This window comes from Epinephelus moara, chromosome 1 (assembly GCF_006386435.1).
Source record: "Epinephelus moara isolate mb chromosome 1, YSFRI_EMoa_1.0, whole genome shotgun sequence".
Classification (NCBI taxonomy): Eukaryota; Metazoa; Chordata; class Actinopteri; order Perciformes; family Serranidae; genus Epinephelus; species Epinephelus moara.
In genome coordinates, this window is record NC_065506.1 from 28,579,391 (window position 1) to 28,599,015 (window position 19,625).

Genomic DNA, 19,625 nt, shown 5'->3' on the forward strand with positions numbered 1-19,625 from the left:
GGAAAAACATCATTCGGTCATTAGCATAATGTATGATTTAAAGTGTGTGCTTTGAATTAAACTACCATTTGTCGTTCGGCTGCTTCTGATCAATATGTAAACGGGGGATCTGATCAATGTGTTAGAAATGTAAAAACTTTTTTTAATGATTCACACTCAGAGCTGGTAATAAATTGATTGTTTGGGCTGGTGTGTGGCTCAGGGGTGAGGCTGGTTTTTGGTGAGGAAATATGAAATAAAAAGATCAGTAAAGAGGACAGTTAACGGTTGCCTGCTCTGTGAATGAAATTAAAAATTCTCACTCCTGTGATAAGCTTTACCACAGAGACGGAGTACATTTATTGAGGGTGGCCATAATGAAATCTGTTTTCTTAAAAGTCTTGGTGCCTGCACACAGTGATTTTGTCTCTCCGTCACAGTCAGTGCTTTATTTTCTAGTTTTCATGCATGTTGTGATGTCTGTCCTCGTAGTTATACTTTGTTTTATTACGTGTTTATCACTTGAACATTTAAAGTAAATAAAGTAAGTCATAACTGACCCAAACCAGCGTCAGGAAGTTGCTGTGACATCTTGTTTCGGTTCGTAATATTCCGAGCAGCGCGCACACTTTGCCCCGTCCTCAACCTGACATAAGAAAGGAGCTAGCTGGGCCCTCTCTTTATTTAACACACTGGCTCTGCTCTAAAAAATGTCAGTGTTCTGCCAAGTTTACCACATATTCACTGTTTACTGATGGCTGTTACACATGTGGTTTTTGCATATGCTCTCCTCTCCCACTTAAATCATCTGCGGTCCCTGGGCTTTCTTTTGACATGTGCAGCGTCGGTGCTGCCATCGCAGCTTAAATTTTTCAAGCAAAGAAAAGGCATTTGTATGAAATAATAATGACCGTTTCAGACATTTATATTTTCCGCATCTGACTGTCATCTCTCCTTTTCTTACTCGCTCCGTGTCCACCACAATATTCCAAACCTCCTACACACATTTCCATCACATGATTTGGTTTATGTAGTTATGCTCTATTTGCTGAAGTTGTTTTTGGGCTAACGTTTTATTTTTTGAGTATTTTGGCGCACAGTTTGTTTATAATGTCACAGTTTCATTGTCTGTGTCATTGTCAGTGTTACAGTTTCATTGTGGGGGTGTAGAAATAAGATGTAGATAAATTCTTTTATATGCTGTCACTTACTTGGCCATTATATCTGGTTCTGGTTCTGACACAACGGTGTGCAGCGCTGGGGTAAAACTAGTACAGCTTTATCCTGAACACCTCAATTCTCAACATTCCTCTGATTCATAATGACGTGCAACTAAAATCCAAAACCGCAGCCTCCAACAAAGCTGGTCTACGGACCTCCTCTCGTGGGACGGGCTCCCTGATGTCAGAGATCCTGAGTTGACTGGACTGACTGACTTGGGACTACAGTCTTGTCTTCAATAATTCATACAACGGTATCAAGTGCTTCATGAATATACTATGACATGCCATGTAAAAAAACAAGACCCTGTATCATATAAATGCAGTATTTTCAATTGAATTGGTTCGTATATTTTAAAACGTTGCTCATAATCCTGTCCTGAGAACACGCTATTGAGGACTTACAGGGTGATTGTCATAACGCAGTGCTGTTGTTTGGGTAAATGTCAAAGCGCCACTCAAAACATTCTCCATAATTTATCGAAGGTAGCATTGTGAAAACTCCCTCCTCTGTCAGACTACATCAGCGTAAATGATGTACACATGTCTTGTGGCGATGAACCCTCTTCAAAGAGGCACTATTTGTTTTGTCGCTGTTCCTTTGTGTCGGCGCGCCTACGGTCTCCGCAGAGTGTGGATGTCACAAAACATTAGGAAGTATGAGATTCAGGATGTTCCATTTAATCTCCTTGACTTCCCCAGTTAGCAGAGGAGCCAAGCAGCAGCCGAGGGAGCCCCAGCATCCTGTAGAACAAAGCTGGCTGACATGATGTTTGCCTGAGGGGCCTGCACTCACTCTCTCACAGGCATAGTCTGCGAGCGTGTAAAACAATGAGAAACCAGTCAGCTGACAGATACACTAAGCTGCAGTCACTTTGAATGACAACAGCGCATGAGAGGAGCAGTGGCAGCCCCGGTCTGGGACTCAGTACAAACAGCTCTGCGAGCAGACAGAAGGCTCTATCAGAGCTATCAGTCAGAGCTGCTTAGATCACACTGTTGTAGTTTACTGTTGGAGTACTGTAGACTGATGTCATTGTGCTGTGACAATATGTTTCCCCGACCAAGGGGAATAGCTGCCTGCATGTGTGACTGTGATGTGTTCTCCTTCATAAAAAGGCAGCTTGTAAAGCACAGTGGTCACTCTGATTACCCAGAGTGCAGTTGTGGCCAGGGGTTAAATAGGAGCAGATGCCTACTTAGACAGAAGGATGAGTGACTCTCCTCAGCTCTCGACCCTTCTCAAGCATCCCAGTTCAGTTTTCCTCCCGTGTAATAATGATCCGCGGCAAGACGACACGTTTGACCCCCTGTGACCCCAAAGGCTATAGAAATTATAATCAGGGAGTTATTTAGATTGACCTGATTTGATGATCAGCTGATGGAAGGGCTTCACCGCTCTGTGTCAGCCGAAAGATGACCCTTTCCTGTTTACCGCCAGCTTTGGAATTAAGTTACTGCCAAAGAAGTGATTGAGTATGATTGAGATTCGAAAGGCCACCTTGTGCTAAGAATTGTGAATAATTTGTTACAACAAAAAGAAACATGTTCAAGGCTACAGACTGCTCCATCGGTTGCCCAAGAGAAAGACACAAAGGTATGGAGAGAAAAGAGCTTTTACAACCAGCTCTGGCATGGTTCAAGGACTCCACAGTTCACAAGTAAACCCAAGTTTATTCTCCAAGAACCACTTCTCACACATAACCACACACACATACACACACACTGTCCCATGGGTGTGCAGGCAGCACCACAACCGCTCCCACTACAGGTAAAGAGGCCCACTCAAAAGGGTCATATGACTCAGCCTTTGGCTTTTCTGCCCGTCCTCCTGTGCATCTCTGGGGTACATGAGACTCTTCGGCATCCACCACTTCTCTCATTAGCACATGCCAGGCTGCTAGTTGCTGCGGCTGAATCCAGGGCATGTCAGGAGCCATGTCTAGGAGCCACTTGAATTGACAAGATGAGAATGAGGGCCAAGGGCTGGCATATGGTGCTGATTAGCAGTCAAGTTTACAGGGGTTCTCTATCCACAGAACATAATCAGACCTACTCCCAGCATCCTGCCCACTGAACATCATCTCGCACACATCGATCCCCCCCGAAAGACGCCGCAGATCCCTCTGCAAAAGAAATTACATTCCATTATTTTAAACTTTTTGCAACATTGAAGTTGTGTGTTTGAAAGTGGGTTTTACGTGGCTGATACAAATATGTGTTTGATGATTTTCTCGTAAACAGGTCTTTTGGAATTAATGAAAATGAAAAGCAAGTTCTCAGGCTTACCCTGAGGGACCTTGTCAAATGTTGATGGATTTCTGTGTGCACTGACAAGTAAAAACTAATATCTAGAAAATAAGAAATCACAAAACTATTCTACATATTAATGAGTGATTTCAAACAGTCTATGCCTGCACTGGATGCCCACCAGGCACAGAGCACAACTCCCCTCAAACAAAACTTTCAGTGCCACAGTCGAAGCAGCAACATCTGGCTCCTCATGTAGGCGCTTATTAGGATCAAATTAAGTAGAAATGAATGGGATGATACATGACAGGGTGCAGATGTTCAAAGCCGTGGTGTGAAAATCTGAGGGCAGAAAACAGCTTAATGAATTCTGCGTCTTACAGCAGGGGTGAGGCTTTGGGTTCACAGGTTAAAAAAAAAAGGCTAATTAAATTCTGAAGCAGACGCACAAGAAAATAAATGTTTGTTGCTTGTCGCTCCCCTTATTTACCCGTGGTGCGCTTAGGGACAATGTTATGATTTGCAGTTAATCAAGCAATACAGGGGAGTGTAAGTGAGTGGTCTGCTCTTTTGTGATTTATGAACAGATGCATATCAGACCTCTAATGTCCCGGGTGAAGTGCTTCACATATTAGCTGAACTGTCACTCACAGCGGGTTAGTATCAGAAAATATTGAACTTGCAGCACTAGTTCTCCCCACAACTGATTTAATTTTTTTTTTTTTTTTTTTTTTTTTAAACACAATTTGTCGGAGATAATTCACACTCTAAAAGACTGGTAAATAAAGGTCTAGTGTTTAGGATTTAGGGGGGTATATCAGCAGGAATGGAATATAATGTATTAAGGATAGGGTTTTTTTAGGATGAAAAAAAAATGAAAATCTGAATCGTTGTGTTTTTGTTACCTTAGAATAAACCGTTTATATCTACATAGGGAGCAGGTCCTCATCTATGGAGATCACCATGTTGCTCCTCCATGTTTCTACAGTAGCCCAGCATGGACAAACCAAACACTGCCTCTAGATAGGGCCATTTATGATTCTGCGTTTTCACGTCAGCCACCATAGTTGGTAGCCACATCTTGATGAGAGCATAGGAAAAACACTGATGGGTATTTCTTTTCACGTGAATGCTTTATTCTGTGTTTTCACCAGTTTAGATTACTGGGTCCATTTTTTTGGAGAGGAAGAGACCTCTGCAGATAATTCAGCCCCCAGTAAAAACCCTCTTAATGTCTGGATCTTAAGTTATCAGATAAAAAGGTGAGCACACATTAGCAGGTTCTAGGCTAGTGGCCCGTTTCAGTTATGCCAGACAGCGACACTGATTTATGACGTTAATCTGCTTTAGTCAGTGTTTGTACTAGTTTTAATCACCAGTACTGTTTGTTTAGAAGAGGAAGAGACCTCTGCGGATAATTCAGCTCCTGGTAAAAACCTCTTGAACGTCTTGATTTTAAGCTATCAGAGAAAAAAGGTGAGCATACATTAGCAGGTGCTGGGCTAGCTGCTGGTCTCCGACATGTCGGACAGCGTCAGGGAAACACTGATTTGTAGCGTGAAACTGCTTTATTCAGTGTTTTTACCAGTTTTAATCATCAGTACTGTTTGTTTTAAAGAGGAAGAGACTTCTGCGGATAATTCTGCTCCTGGTAAAAACCTCCTGAACGTCTGGATCTTAAGTAATCAGAGAAAAAAGGTGAGCGCACATTAGCAGATGCTGGGCTAGCGGCCTGTCTCCGACATGCCAGGCAGCGCCAGAGAAACACTGATTTGTAGCGTAAAACTGCTTTATTCAGTGTTTTTACCAGTTTTAATCACTGGTATTGCTTGCATTGAAAAGGAGGAGACCTCTGTGAATAATTCGGTTCATGGTAAAAAATCTCCTCAATAATAGGGTTTGGGGAAAAAATCGATACAGCATAGTATTGTGATATTTTTGTATGGCGAAATTGTATTGTCACATGCATGCCAAGTATTGATTTTTTTTGGTAAACAAATGACTTACTTACAAAAACAAATTAAGCTTTTGGTAGCATACGAGAATGATATAATCAATTGCCTTTTCAGTCCACTGTATACATTTCGCTGCAATAAAAATCACCTACGTGAGATGAACAGACAGAAAACTATCTTATTAGATAAAACAGATGTTGACAAAGTTTTCCTTTTGGGGACTAAATTTGTATTTCAAGAAAGGTAATATATCGCAATATGCTTTATTGCAATATTCAGCATATCGCAACACATTTAATATCGCAGTAATATTGTATTGTGACTTAAGTATCATGATAATATTGTATTGTATCGTGAGGAATAATGAACACTAAAGGAATTCTAACCAGGAGAAGTTTCAGCTTCTTGCGACCTGCAACCCTCACTGCTAAATGTTTCACACTGTTCCTTTAAGTAAATGTTTTTTTTTTATGCATTGTACAATTTTATTCTTATCCCCAAATTGTATCCTCGACAAATCTTACTTAGCAGAAATATATCTATAAATACCCATAAGTTACACAGTCCAAAATCCTTAATTGGAGCTTTGACCATTCTTAGCTTTATTTATGGGCCTGTTTTATGTCTCCTTCAAATATTGCTCCCTCTCTTCCCTCCACCCACTCAAACATAAACCGTATAATAACTTTGAACCAGCGCTGCCAGGTAGACAGGCGCAGACTCACACTGGGCCGTCTCAGTTGATAGAAGGTTCCTGTAGAGCCGTAAGACTCGAGTCAAGGAGGGAAAACTCGCTTTAACGTAAATGATGTCATCACACGTCTTGAATGCGACTTTTAGCTGGCTGTCGCGGCTGAGCGACTTGATAGTTACCTCATTGTTGAATCACAATTCTCTTAATTACGTCCTTGAGATCTATTATTTTGGTTTATTTTCCTTCTGTGGTGTGGGGCTGCTTCTCTTCTAAATCACTGAGTCTCCCCTCCCTCGTTAATGTCTCCTCAGCCTGCGTACCGAGCTCCAACGCTGCACAGGGCCAAGTCTAATTTACACATTTTCACTGGCATAATGTTTAAGGGTGTTTTCCCCCTACTGACTACATTACAGATTTTGTGTGTGAGTGTGTGTTGTACGGTAGATTGTAAATGACAGCTAAGGGTTAAAAGAAGTTGTAGATCTTTGTGGAGTTCTCTAATCGGTTTATTGTTTAAGTTGCTGACTTCCTTTTGACGAGAAAAATATGCAAGTAGTCCTTGATTTGGATTACATATTTGGATTTTGTCACTCCTTATGTTTCTTTTCAACTGTTGCATCAAAGGCTTTTCTGTTTACTAGAATAATGAATGAATGACATGTTTCTGTGTGTTCTTGCCTCCACAGATTACATTATAAGCTCTACGTGTTTTGCATTGTTCTTTAGCAAAAAATGACCTTAACAGTGATCACAAAAAAATGCGCCCTTTATATCAACACGTCTCTTGATTCAGATTTACAGTTCTGTATTGACCTGAGCATAATGCAAAACAAATAGTAAGCTGTATCCAAGGCCTTTCTATTGGTGGCATCCAGAGGGAGCAATTCTTTTTACAATTCCAAGTAGAGGGCAGGTGAGTTATTTCTTTGGCTGTGTTTTACACATGACTGTGTTCATACATATTATAGAGCACCCTATAAAAATTTTTAAGTGCAGACCCACTTCCCTGCACAGGAGATGTATCATACTTTGTTCCAAGTGTTCTGACACATAAACGCACATTTTTGGTAATTCGCAGCTCGGGAAATACTCCTTTTTCTTTTTGTTTCTGTAGCAGCACACTTACAGCACTAACAGATGAAAGTCTATAGATGTAAAGCAGAGACGCCAGAGGAGAAAAAGCGAAGGCACACACACATGTACGTACTGACATATACTGTACAGACGGACACACACAAACTTCTCTGACTTTGCAAGCACACTCAATCTTTCTGGGCTGGCACTTCCAACAGGAAACTGACAGTATTATGTGACACCATGGAATGTTCTAGGGAGCAGCAGCCCTAGCAGCGCTGACCTACACCCAGCAACAATACCTCTTTTTGTCCTGCCTTTCCCTCAAAATCTCAGCTCCCCACTCAAACGCAGGTGTGGTGCTCTGCAGTATACAAGGTATTTTATTTTCAACAGGCATAATTAAAAGAAATGAAGTCAGTGTTCCTTTGCACAAATCAGAGCACTCGGGGGAATGACACAGTTCTTTCTGTACAGAGGTTTACAAGAACAGCATGCTACAGTGCGTGCCAGCTCTCAAGTAAGTTGATCGAGAATAGAATTTGATTGTTGAACCAATAAAAAAAAAAAATACGCTGGCAAACTAAAGGATTTAGACATCTAGTCAGAGTACGGACAAGTATGACAGAATTTTGGTTCCAGTGAGATCCTGCAGTATGTCTCAGTAACATTTGCTTTTGTGTGGAATAATAATTTTGGCAGCTCTATGGAAATTGTAAAATGTTCATTGTTAGGCGCCATGGCAGGATGTTTAAATTGGCCGCTGAGCACGCTTTAAAAAATCATCTGCACTGGAAAAAGGCAAACCTTAAAAACAGCACCAACTAATAATATTTTATTCCCTAATTATATTGTCAACACTAATGGTAGGTGAATTATTTTTGAGGGATTAAATATGTTTAACCTAATTGTATTCAATTGTAATATGTTTAATTTCAACTGTAATTATTTTCAAATGTGCTCTCCGTGAACAGCGGATAAAGTACTGGTTTGTAGTCGACTCTAATGGTCATTTGCAATGTGTTATCTTTTTCCAGCTCTGAAGTTATTTTACTCTACTTCCCTGGATGTTCAGTAAAGAGGTTTAGATTGGAGGTCAGTGAGTGTGACATTTCCTTGGCATGGGGTTTGAAGACCAATCTCCGTTCTTTGGGATCTTGAATTGCATCAGTCAGTTCCAACAACTTGTTTTTAAAGAGCGCCTACGTCAAAACGGTTGTGTGTGTTTCACGGCAGATTGTAAATTATGATGATGCACTTTCTTTTGAAATGATAAAGCTAAGAAGTTTTTGGGCTCAGACCTTAGACATGCAGAAGTAGTAGCATTGCGTTAAAGTAACCTATTTGCTGAAGTGTGTGTGCTTCATTTGTAGATACTTTCTGTCACTTAATGCCCAGCATGAGTGAAGCTCTTCATTTCACTATATATCTGCAAAGTATGCATCTTAAGTCTGGTCTTACTTAGTCAAATACAGATCTTGCATATGTATCTGTCACCACTTCACTCTACAGCAATTATAAGTGAGGACATTTAAAATCTTACATATATTTTTGACACCCAATACACATACGGACAATACTGTAGTTTCCTTTATTAATTTAGTGCAGCTGATATGTGTTCAGGATTTGATCAAGCCGTGTTTTCCTGCTCGTCCTGATGTGGCGGATTTGAGGCTTGCCATGGCTTCATTGGGGTTCCAGCCACACAGCAGGAAGAAGATAGAAAGGGGGGCTTTGGAGGAAGGGAAAAAAAATCACAGCGCATTAAAAACAAATCTACTGGGGGATCCACCAGCAGCTTAAGTGAGCCAAGACGATTAAAGGGTCAGTGGTCATAGACTGCAGGTTGAACGTACCTGATGCCACTCACCTTGGTCCACAAGAGGCGCTGCCAAAACCAATCTCTCAAAATCAAAAACATACACAGGAGACACAGTGAAGGTCAATGCAAAGTTACAGTAGATAATGACAGCTAACTCAGCACATCTCTTGGCTTGTTCAGTCATTCTTACTGTGTTTTAGATTTATGAATTGTTTTTCCTGTAACTTTTAGGTGTATGGTTTTATAGTAATGCAGGTAATGTGCTTATTTATTTGAAATGTCTGCACTGCTGTAACACACAATTATAATTTAACTTTAAAAAGAAAAAAAAAGTCCAGTATTTTTTGGGCAGGCCTGAAATCATGGCTACATGATGCACTGCAGCCATCCTTAACATACTGTAGCCCCTTCCCTACTGTATGAGAACAGTGTTACTACTAACGTTAGTGTTGTTTCATTCGCCCCCCGGTGAGTTTGCTACGTTCCACAAGCTCTCTTAGCTCATCCACACTAATAAACATCTTTGTTAAATGCCATAATTATCTTACTATAAGCAAAACAGTTGTCACTAACATACCTTTCAATCTTTTAGCCTGAAACGGCTATCTGCCTGGCCTGCTGTCAGTTCCTTCTCACTCCTGGGTGTTTGTGTGCTTTGTGCTCATGTTAGCTGTTGTTAGTTGCTGAAAGAGAGGCTATCCCCGTGCAGCAGTTCTCGTTCTTCAGTTCAGAGAGTGTCTGTTGTGCTACTGTAGACTTTGTGTGTGCTACTGGGTTATCTGCTGAGAGACTGTAGCGGCATGACGGCTAGTTTTTCATCTCGGGTGTATGTTAGAGGTGCGGGGATTCATCAATGTTACCGACGTCATCGTTTTCTATTCCTCCATAGAAAGAGCTGCAGTTAAAAACCTTGCCTAAAAAGTGAAAAGTGTGCAAGTGCAGCGCACGGACACTGAAAGTGAAAGCATCCCGCAGCGCTTTGTTTAGAGGGCAACAGACAGCACCGTCCTGTTCACTTTTTGTCCCCACCCAAGCATAATGTATTAGGGGTATTAATACGTTGAATGAGTTTCTGTTAGACTTGTCACTTGAACTTTCTGCACTGCTGCTAACGTTACAGCATACGTCGTCTACTGTTATTCGGCTGTTATTATTTTCTGTTTACAATAACGGGCATGCATGAGCAAGAAAACGGCTTGAACTAACATGACAGTCTCTTGTTACAGTCTGTAACTGCTGTTAAGTCTGTAAATAGTTTCAGTGAATTTTCTTGCCCCACACTGATGCAAAAATATATTTGCCAGTAATTATCTTTACTGCATATTTATTCAGTGATGAATTAGATTGAAGTCATAACCATTTTAAGTTAAGAGGTCCAGTACTTTCTGATCAGGTATCTGACATAAAGGGCCCGTTATTACTATTAATATTATCATAACACGTGATGTGGAAATTAGACTAATTTTAAAATATGCTGCTATTGTCATTGGGTCTCATTCATGAAATGTGAGCAGAAGGAATTTGTGTGTAAACTGTTCGCAGACGAAAATTTACGTGCATGTCCGCATTCATCAATATTTTAGTAGCTCTGATGTTTTCGTAGCTACTAACAAAATCTACTCCTGAAACAAAACAGAGCTTTAGGCTATTAAGATTCAAATAATTTGAAGACGATGCATACAAAACTGCTGTAGGCTATATGTTATCCGTATCATTTGTTAAAATAAATGTTAAATGGCTCTACATTCCGACAGCCATCACTGATTTAGAGTTTATCCATTACGCACAAAACATCTCTGGTTTCCCGTTCCCACTTCATTCAAAACTCCACAAATGAATCTTCTGTTTGTTTGGTGACCGCTGTATTTTTGTGTGTGTGCTTATGCGTTTCTTTTCCTCCAGTTTCATATCAAACCATTTACGCTTCACCTCTGACATGGTTCTTTGTACCACGGAGACAACATTAACAGCATCTGTTACCTCCCTCGAGGCCTTTGCTTTGCCTGTCCCTGTCACACCACTACTAACTGAAGAAAATAAAATGTTTTTTCTTAAGTCCACTTCACCCAAAATTATTTCGATCGCCGCTTTGGAAAAATAATTTTTTCTTTCTTTCTTTCTTTGCGCCATGACTGACAGGTCGACAGGATGCACCTACACCTCCTTATATGGTGGTCATTGGCTATTCATGGGCGGGGATTTATGCTAATTGCCGATTACCGGGAGCGCGCTGTCACTTTACGATGGATTGGCATTCATGATCATACACATGTGTTTACAATCAAATCTGAGTTTCGCGTGGCATTCCTGAATCCAGAGTAGGTTTTTAGTAGCGTAGGCTTTTATGTGCAAATCTACACACAGATTTACTCACTTTTCATGAATGAGACCCAATGTTTTCAAAAGAAGAAGACTGAATAAAATATTTAGATATTTATATAAGACAATTTTTGTTATTTATTTTTTGATGATTTAAGTGTTATATTGATGGAGTATTAAATAAACAATCTCCAGAATAATTTATAAATCAGTTAGATTAGTCAACTAATCAAAAACATAATTGTTAGAGTAATCAATAAAAAAGTAATCAGTAGGTGCAGCCCTAGTGTGTGCTTTGAGCCACTGGGTTAGTCGTGAACAAGAGTCTCTTGCTGCGTGGTGGCTCTTTCTTACAGCTTGGCGGGTGTTGGTGCTTTGTGCGACTGAGTTAGCTTCTAACCAGAGTATGTTGCTTCGCAATAACAGTAACACACACACACACACACACTCATCTCTTCACGTTATCCTTTGAGGTCAAGTATATAGAAAAATACATGGGGTGTATTTTTTAAACAGCCTAATAATACTCCTGACATCACAATACTGAGTGAAGTAAATAAGACATCAGACATCAGTATCAGCCATTGCTCCTGTTCTGTGTTCCTGCCTCTACTGATGTGACTCACTGTCTTTAGGTACAGCTGGTAAATTTTAGGATAAGTGGCAAACAGAGCAAAACAGACTACATCAGGCAGCTTTAGTTTTAGCTGGTTTTAACAATTTTCTTTTAGCCGTGCTAGGGCGCTGTCCATGTGTAAACATAACGGTGGTGGATGAGAGACTGTGGACAGGGCAGACTGGAATATCACTTCTACATCCTGAACAAGTGTATTGATAAGGTATCAGCTTTTATCTGGCGACAGCTTTAGAGAAAATTAATTAGTATGCCATGATTTTTAAATGCTGTCACCCACAAAATGAATAAAACAAATGGAGACAAGCAGATTTCTTTGAATGCCTGCATTGGCAGCAAAAAAAGGTACTACATTCATGTTCTACTGTAAAGTCGAAGATTACTGAGGAACCCCTCTGGGAACACATTTTCCCCTTGGACTTTTTCTTCTAGTGAAGAACAGAGGGCGAACTGCAGTGACTCAACATTTCGCCGTATCAATAAGGGCCTCTCTCTTTCCTCTGTCTGGTGTCGCTAGTGGTGACTCTGAGTGGCTCCCCAGCCAAAGACCTGCTTTATCAAGCAGCCAATTTAACAAGACAGCTCCTTTCATGCTTGTTGGCTTCTCCAGTGGTAATGGATTTCCTCAATGAGCGTCTCTTTTTCTCCAGGTTTCACACTTTTCTCTCTGTACTGCTGGGCCCCACTCCAGATCAGATCTTTTTGCCATTGACTTTGATTTCTTAAGGTAAGTGATCCATCGCTCCAGGTCTGACCAGCATTGCCTGAAACCTGGCCTCACTTTGGCTCCCCATGCCTGATATTGTACACTCTAATGCAAAGTGAAGTACAACGTCTAAATAGCCTGTCACTCCACCCCGTCCCCCGTCCCCCGTCCCCCCAACCCGCTCACCCACCTATGCCCACCCTACCTCCAAGTCTCTCTCGTCACCTCCTTTGGTTTCTAAGCTGCCCAGCTGGGACTCATTTCCAGTGTATGAGGGGAATGTAAACGATACAGTGATATTAAGGGGCATTAAACAAGTTGATGACATTCTGGTCACATTAATGAAGACTGGCACTTCAGACAGGGAGGAGGGAGAATGGGGGAACAGGCAGCTTCTGCTGTACATGATGTCATTCTCTCAAAATGCTTTTGTGAACTTTTCACTAAAGTCCCGCCATTCATTTAAAGTCTTCAACGTGGGAACCTGTTTGTAGCTTTTGCACATTGAATTCCATTTGCATCTGTTTCCAGCTCTATATCAGTGTTGTTCTTTGTTTTCTGTCATTACACTGATAAATCTCTGCTGCTGTAGCTGACTTCAACCATCACAGTTGTTGCATTAATTGTAAATGAAACCTAGTGTGGTTTCCTGCCCAGATTTGGATTGTTTTCAGAGCCTCCATTCCTCCTGTTTGGAAATGCAACCCAAGATGTGTGAAAACAGTGTGTGTTTTTAATTGGCCAGCGCTGCTGCTCATCCCGGGGCCTCGTGCACATGCTGCCAGGGTGTGTGTTTCTCAACAGGAAAGAATAAGCTCAGGCTGAAATCATAGGAAACACAGACGATCTGGTTCTTCAAGGCTCAGTGGTCTGCCATACGATCTCTATAAACCAAATCAGCGCTGGCAGTCTTACAGGCCAGCAGATGCCTTTGCTCTTACTGTAATCGAAGCAGAAAGCAAAGCGACACTGTATGAAATAATGGCATTTCTGACTCTGATTTAAGTGCTGATAAACGCGTGTGATGTTTGATCTTTAAAACCATTACCTTGCAACTAGATTGCATAATTCGTGGTAAGTAGCTGTTCTCAACACATCTGCCTCTTCCAGGTGATGGTTTGAAAGTGACATTCTTAAAAAGCAAAACTGCGTTTGTCAGTGTTTGAAGTAACTTTACGCATGTAGATTTTAGGGCTGGGCGGTATGACCTAAAATTCATATCACGGTATAAATCGAATCCCTTCACGGTAACGGTATATATCGCGGTATAAATTTAAGTGTAAAAGTTATAATAGAAGTGTTTCTGAATGGGTTTTGTAGTCCCTTAGCAAAGCTAAATTGATAAAAAAAACAACAACAACAACAAAAGCAAAGATATAATGTATTTTTTAGAGCATTTATTGTGCAGAATGCAGATCTCAAAACTCAAAATTAAAACCCAGTACTCTATGGTGCAAAATGTCCCCTGGGATCTATATCAAAAGGTAATTTCCTTCTTTTAGCAAAATCCTAAATGACTGAGTTGTGTTTTTTCCACCTGGACCTTTATGCTCTGCCATTTCTCCTCTAATCATCAGGCTGTAACCTGTGACAGGCTGTTATGACACCACAACTATCACACATTCACATATGGGTTTTTTTGTGGAGCCCCTAGCGTCACATAGGTTTACATTACCAAAGGTTTATGACAAACTCTCTTGCCGAAAAGGAGAGGAGAGGGAGAGACGCTGTGCTGCTGCCAGAGGAGACACTGAACGAGTTCCCTCTGAGCGGTAAGTCGCTAAAAGAGTCTGAGAAGTCCGGGGCTGTTCATAAAACATTAACTCACTCACTCACAAGGACGGTAGAGCGCAAATCTCTACCGTGGGCCAAATTTATATCATTTCTACCGTCTACCGCATATACCGTGCAGCCCTAGTAGATTTGAACAAATATGACTCACTGCTTTTCTTAGTCAAGGGCGTAATGAAAGGTAAATAACAGGGAAGGGTTGGGATCAGGGCAAGAGAGTGAAGAACATGTTGGGCCTTGTTCAAACTTCACAATATCAGCCCGATTGTGGCCAAACATGATTGTTGTAGACTGTTGGCTCAGATTGGGAATGATAACGGGATCGGCAGCGTCAGTCGATTGTTTTATCCCATGTAGGGTGTCATAGTAGACGACAATCAGCGCTGTGTATGGGACGCCTCATGACGTCCTGACACAAAGACTAGCATGTTGGAAATCTTTTTATCTGCTGCGACGTGTTCTCTCATGACTGTGGCTGACCCAAAGGGGCACAGGGTGCTCACCTGTTAACGTAGCAAGACGAAAAAGAAATGATGTGACAGATAAAGACAGAGATTGGTGGAACTGTGAGACAGAGGAAAGGTTAGTTGTTTTGTTTGTTTCTTTTTTTTAGGCTTTTCTGAACACAAGACAGCCAGGATCGTACACACTTCTGCTATTTGTGTACATTCATGTTCCTTGAAGTAGATTCCTTGCACCGTCTTCCCCATGACATCACTGGTATCGTGAAAGACGGCGAGCTTTAGCTTGTCTTGGACCATTGTCTATCTGTCATATCTCTTGACCAAGTCATTGTGTGATTTTATGACTCTGTAACTGCTTAATCTGACACAGTGACCATTGTAACAGACAAAAATATTGTGTAGTCTGATCCTGGCATTAGATGGGATGTGTGCCATACTGGATGGTGGTGCATAAAACTGTTTGTTTGCATTCTGATGCAACATGTCAGTGGGAATGAACCTGCCTAACCCTTATTGTAACAACCTCCACGGATTTGGCCTTCTGGAAAAGCAACACCCCCAATGCTGAGGTCAAACAACTAACTCCACCACAACTCTACTATAACCCAACATCACCATCAAATATCACCCCCACCATAACCACAGATTCAACTGGGACCACGCCCCCTCAGTCACCCCATCAAACAGCCACCACCCACTCAAAAATAAAATTGGACATGCCTCTTCCTCTGTCCTCAGGTCCAGTGGTCTACCCTTTGCTTTGGGATTTACCCTGGTCCACCGAGCAGGGGAGCAAAACTTTTCCACATTGCCATTCCTCTCCGTCCATGTCACATACCAGATCAGCAGGCCAGTGCACTCTAATTGAAACCCAACCCTAACCCCAACCACCTCCACAAATTTGGCCTTTAGGAAAAGAAACACCTCCAGTGCTGAGGTCAAACAACTAAGTCAGAAAGTCGAAGTAAAAACCACATCAAAGAACGTGGTTTGCTTATCTGATGTAAGAGAAAAAGATCCCTTGACTTTTACTCACTAATGACCTAAACATTATCATCCTACTGGCGGACAAGGAGAGATGTAAGCTTGTGTCTAATACAGAAAAATACCATGTGGACTCTTTACTGACACTAACACACATGATGTAAAACACGTAAATGGGATCTCTCCCTGGTGCACCAAAAGAAGGTTATTGATTGTTAACAGTCACCAGAGAAACAGTAATTGATCTTAACCTGTAACACCGTCCTATCCCTTTACATGTTTATGTATCACATGTTTAACACTTGCAGCTGGCAACATTGCAGACCACTGCTACCACTGGACCAAACTAAATATGCATACTGACTGACATGTGCTGGACCACTATGTATGTGCACTTGAACATGTGTGTGCTGTGGTTTCACCTACGTCTCTTAACTAATTTATAAATAATGGTGGAAGTGGAGAGAAGGGCTCCAAGCCACTGGTTTAAATATGTGAATAACATATGAATGCAAATCAGAACCTGTGAGGGGGTTGCTTTCTGTTAAAGGATTTCTTTGCTGATTTTCAACCGGCTTTGTGTCGTAACAGTGTGGGTAGTGTGTGCAAATCAAATGTGGTAAACTTCCCTTCATCTTACTAGCATCCAGACCTCCCTGTTCATGTCATGGCAGTAATTGCTGGCTCTAAGGCTGCTGTTCAAACTACACATTGTACTTCAGCATTTTTGTATCCTGTATTGTGAAAACGAAGGCTGAAAACAATGAGATCAAACAGTAAAACTGAGCAGTGCTGATGAAATGTGAACCAAGATTTTGTTACTGCGTTGCTTATGTCTTGACTAAAATCTTTCGGAAACATATTTCAGCGTACCGTTTAACTGTAGTTTGATTGTTACCAGCTGGCCACCATATTGTTTGCTGTTTCAAAGCGGCCATGTTCTCATTTCGTCACCCACCAGCAGAAGTGTTAATTGGTCCAGTGTGGGGCAATGCATTCTGGTACGTTTTTAATCTCTTGAACAAAAGCTAGTGCAACAGCCCCTTTGTCTCTGTTTTCTCTAGTCATGTAGCACTAGGGTTGGGTCGGTATGAGAAAAAACAAAACAAAACAAAAAAAAAAGGGTCCGTTTTTTTGTAAAAAAACATAACAAAACGCATCAAGTCGGTAATACCGGATTTTCGCCACTTGGGGGCGCAATTGACTCATTTAAAATAAAAAACGACCTTAGGACAACAGAGTGACAGTAACAAGTTGTTTCTTTTATTCCTTACAAATAAATTTTGCAGCTTACTCAATCAGTGCAAACAAGGGTTGCCTCCTTCGTCAGGCTCAAAGCCAAAGTGTTGCCATAGTGGCGCATTCTTTGATTTCGTCGAGACTAAATTGTCCGCCATTATCGACTCCCCGTCACTATTAAACAAACTCCAGGCTACAGTAGAGGCCTCGGCGCATGTGCACTCGCACCCCCTAGCTCAGTCCCCGCCCCACCCCCCTCTCTCTCCTGCTTGCTGTGCGCTTGGTGAAGAGGCAGACACAGGTGCTCACAGACTCGGGCGTACTATAAGCGGAGCGGACTCCGTGTAAAAATGTCCGTGAAAAATCCCTGCGATGTAAAAAATACATGCCGAACAGTCTTTTGTGTGACACTGGTGTGCGGAGCGGAGTCCACGCGGTCGTGCTTTGCGCGCACAGGGCTTGCAGACGTCCACTTTTACCGGGCGGACCTCCGCGTGCGTTCCGCCCGAGTATGTGGTCCGGTCGGTCTCAAAAAAAAAAAAAACCTGGTCCAAGACGGAGTACTGAACCGAATTGGTATTACCGAGAACCAACCCAACCCAACCCTATGTAGCACCAGTTTCATAATTATTTGCAGCTTTCTACTGCATAGACAGCCCAGTTTTATGAAAAGACCATCTATACTGCAGTGAAATACTTCTATTACACATTAGCTCATAGGAAGATAACATCATTTTAACGTGGGGAGATGCATAGCAGCAAATTTGACATTCCTGGACTGTGCGGTCACTCTGGAAGAAGAGTGGGAGCCTTGAAATTGAGGTGTTACCCCTCTCCCCACCACCACAACCAACATCACCACACACACACGCACGCACACACACACACACACACACACACACACACACACACACACACACACAGGCCAGTATTTCCTCTTTGATAATCACCATCCACTTGAGCATAAATTGGGCGTAATTCGAACTTTGCACCACTGAGTAGACATAATAGCAAACATTGAGGCTAAAACCAGGGAAACAGAAGCCCATGCAACAGACTTTTAAATCCTGCGGTTACACTGACAGGACTTTTGTTAAAACCCAAACTGGGTCAGCACAAAATACCAGACCAAAAGAAAAAGCTCAACGCCACACAAGACAGAACCACATTATCCTTCTACGTCTGTGTCTGTGAAGAGTACCATAGGACATGCCGTTTTTCTTTTTTCACACCCAGAAACACACTGTGGCAACACTTACACCTTGTGTACACAGGAGGCGTAGTGGGAGCAGCACGTTAGCAGAGCAGCAGCTTCAGTGCTCCGTCTGTGTGTACACAGGACTCATTCAGGCACTGTATTGAGTGCAGGTCAGCTGTGTTTTGGCAGCGTACAGAGCCCAATACGCTGTCATCGTAGTTTCCTGGGTAAAACAGAAGACAATAGACTTGAAGTGTTAAAATAGGCTTTGGATAGAACTTCAGCCGCTACATGGCCTGTGTAGACAGCTGGATTGATTAGCATGGGGGCACGCTGTGTCACGCTCTTGAGACAGATGACAGGAAATTGTAGACAATTTGTAAACTGATATTACTTATGGTTCATGATTTTTTGAGAAGGAACACATGCTTTCATTTATTAATGTTTGATTTATATTGACAGCATGTAAAATATGTATCTCCTTAATAAATCCAACTGTCCTTTGTTGTACAGGAGGAAAAATAAGAAATCTTGCAGTTGAAATTTGCCTTGCAAGTGGTACATACTGTGTACCATTCAAAACACTGTTCACAACCAAATCTTAATAACTAGTGTTGCTTGGTGAATTTAACATTAAATTTAAGATATTTCAGGAGACACTCATCATCAAAATCTAATTCTTGCTGTTTGCTACAATCCACCGCTATCCCTTGCCTTCCCAACACTAACGTCACTCTGTCTGTCCTTGGTATACTTTGTTAGACATGAACAAGATAAGGGGACACACGTCTATTTATATAACCAATGGTGGTCGCCCAACAAATCATGTGATAACACACGTAGCTATACAGACACAGAGTACAACACACTGCAAAACCTGTACAAAATTACACCACAAGAATACAATATATTTACCAAAAAATACATTTCCAAAAAGACCACCAATGCCTAGAGTATCACCTTGGATTATTACATAACTGAAACATCACATAAAAAAAAAGAAGAATGTCACAATGACATGCAAATTCAAGGTGTTGAATTGAAGAAGAGGATATTTTTATAATTCATATTTTTAAAAGAAAATAGATTTTTTCATTTTGTAATGCTACAAAAAGTAGTAGTAGAGGTGCCTCTATTTAAAAAAAAAAAAAAGAAAAAAAGAAAAAAAAAGAAAAAGAAATTCTGTAACCGCTTATCCTCTTGAGGGTCGTAGGGGGCTGGAGCCTATCCCAGCTGACATTGGGTGAGAGGCAGGGTACACTCTGGACAGGTCACCAGACTATCACAGGGCTGACA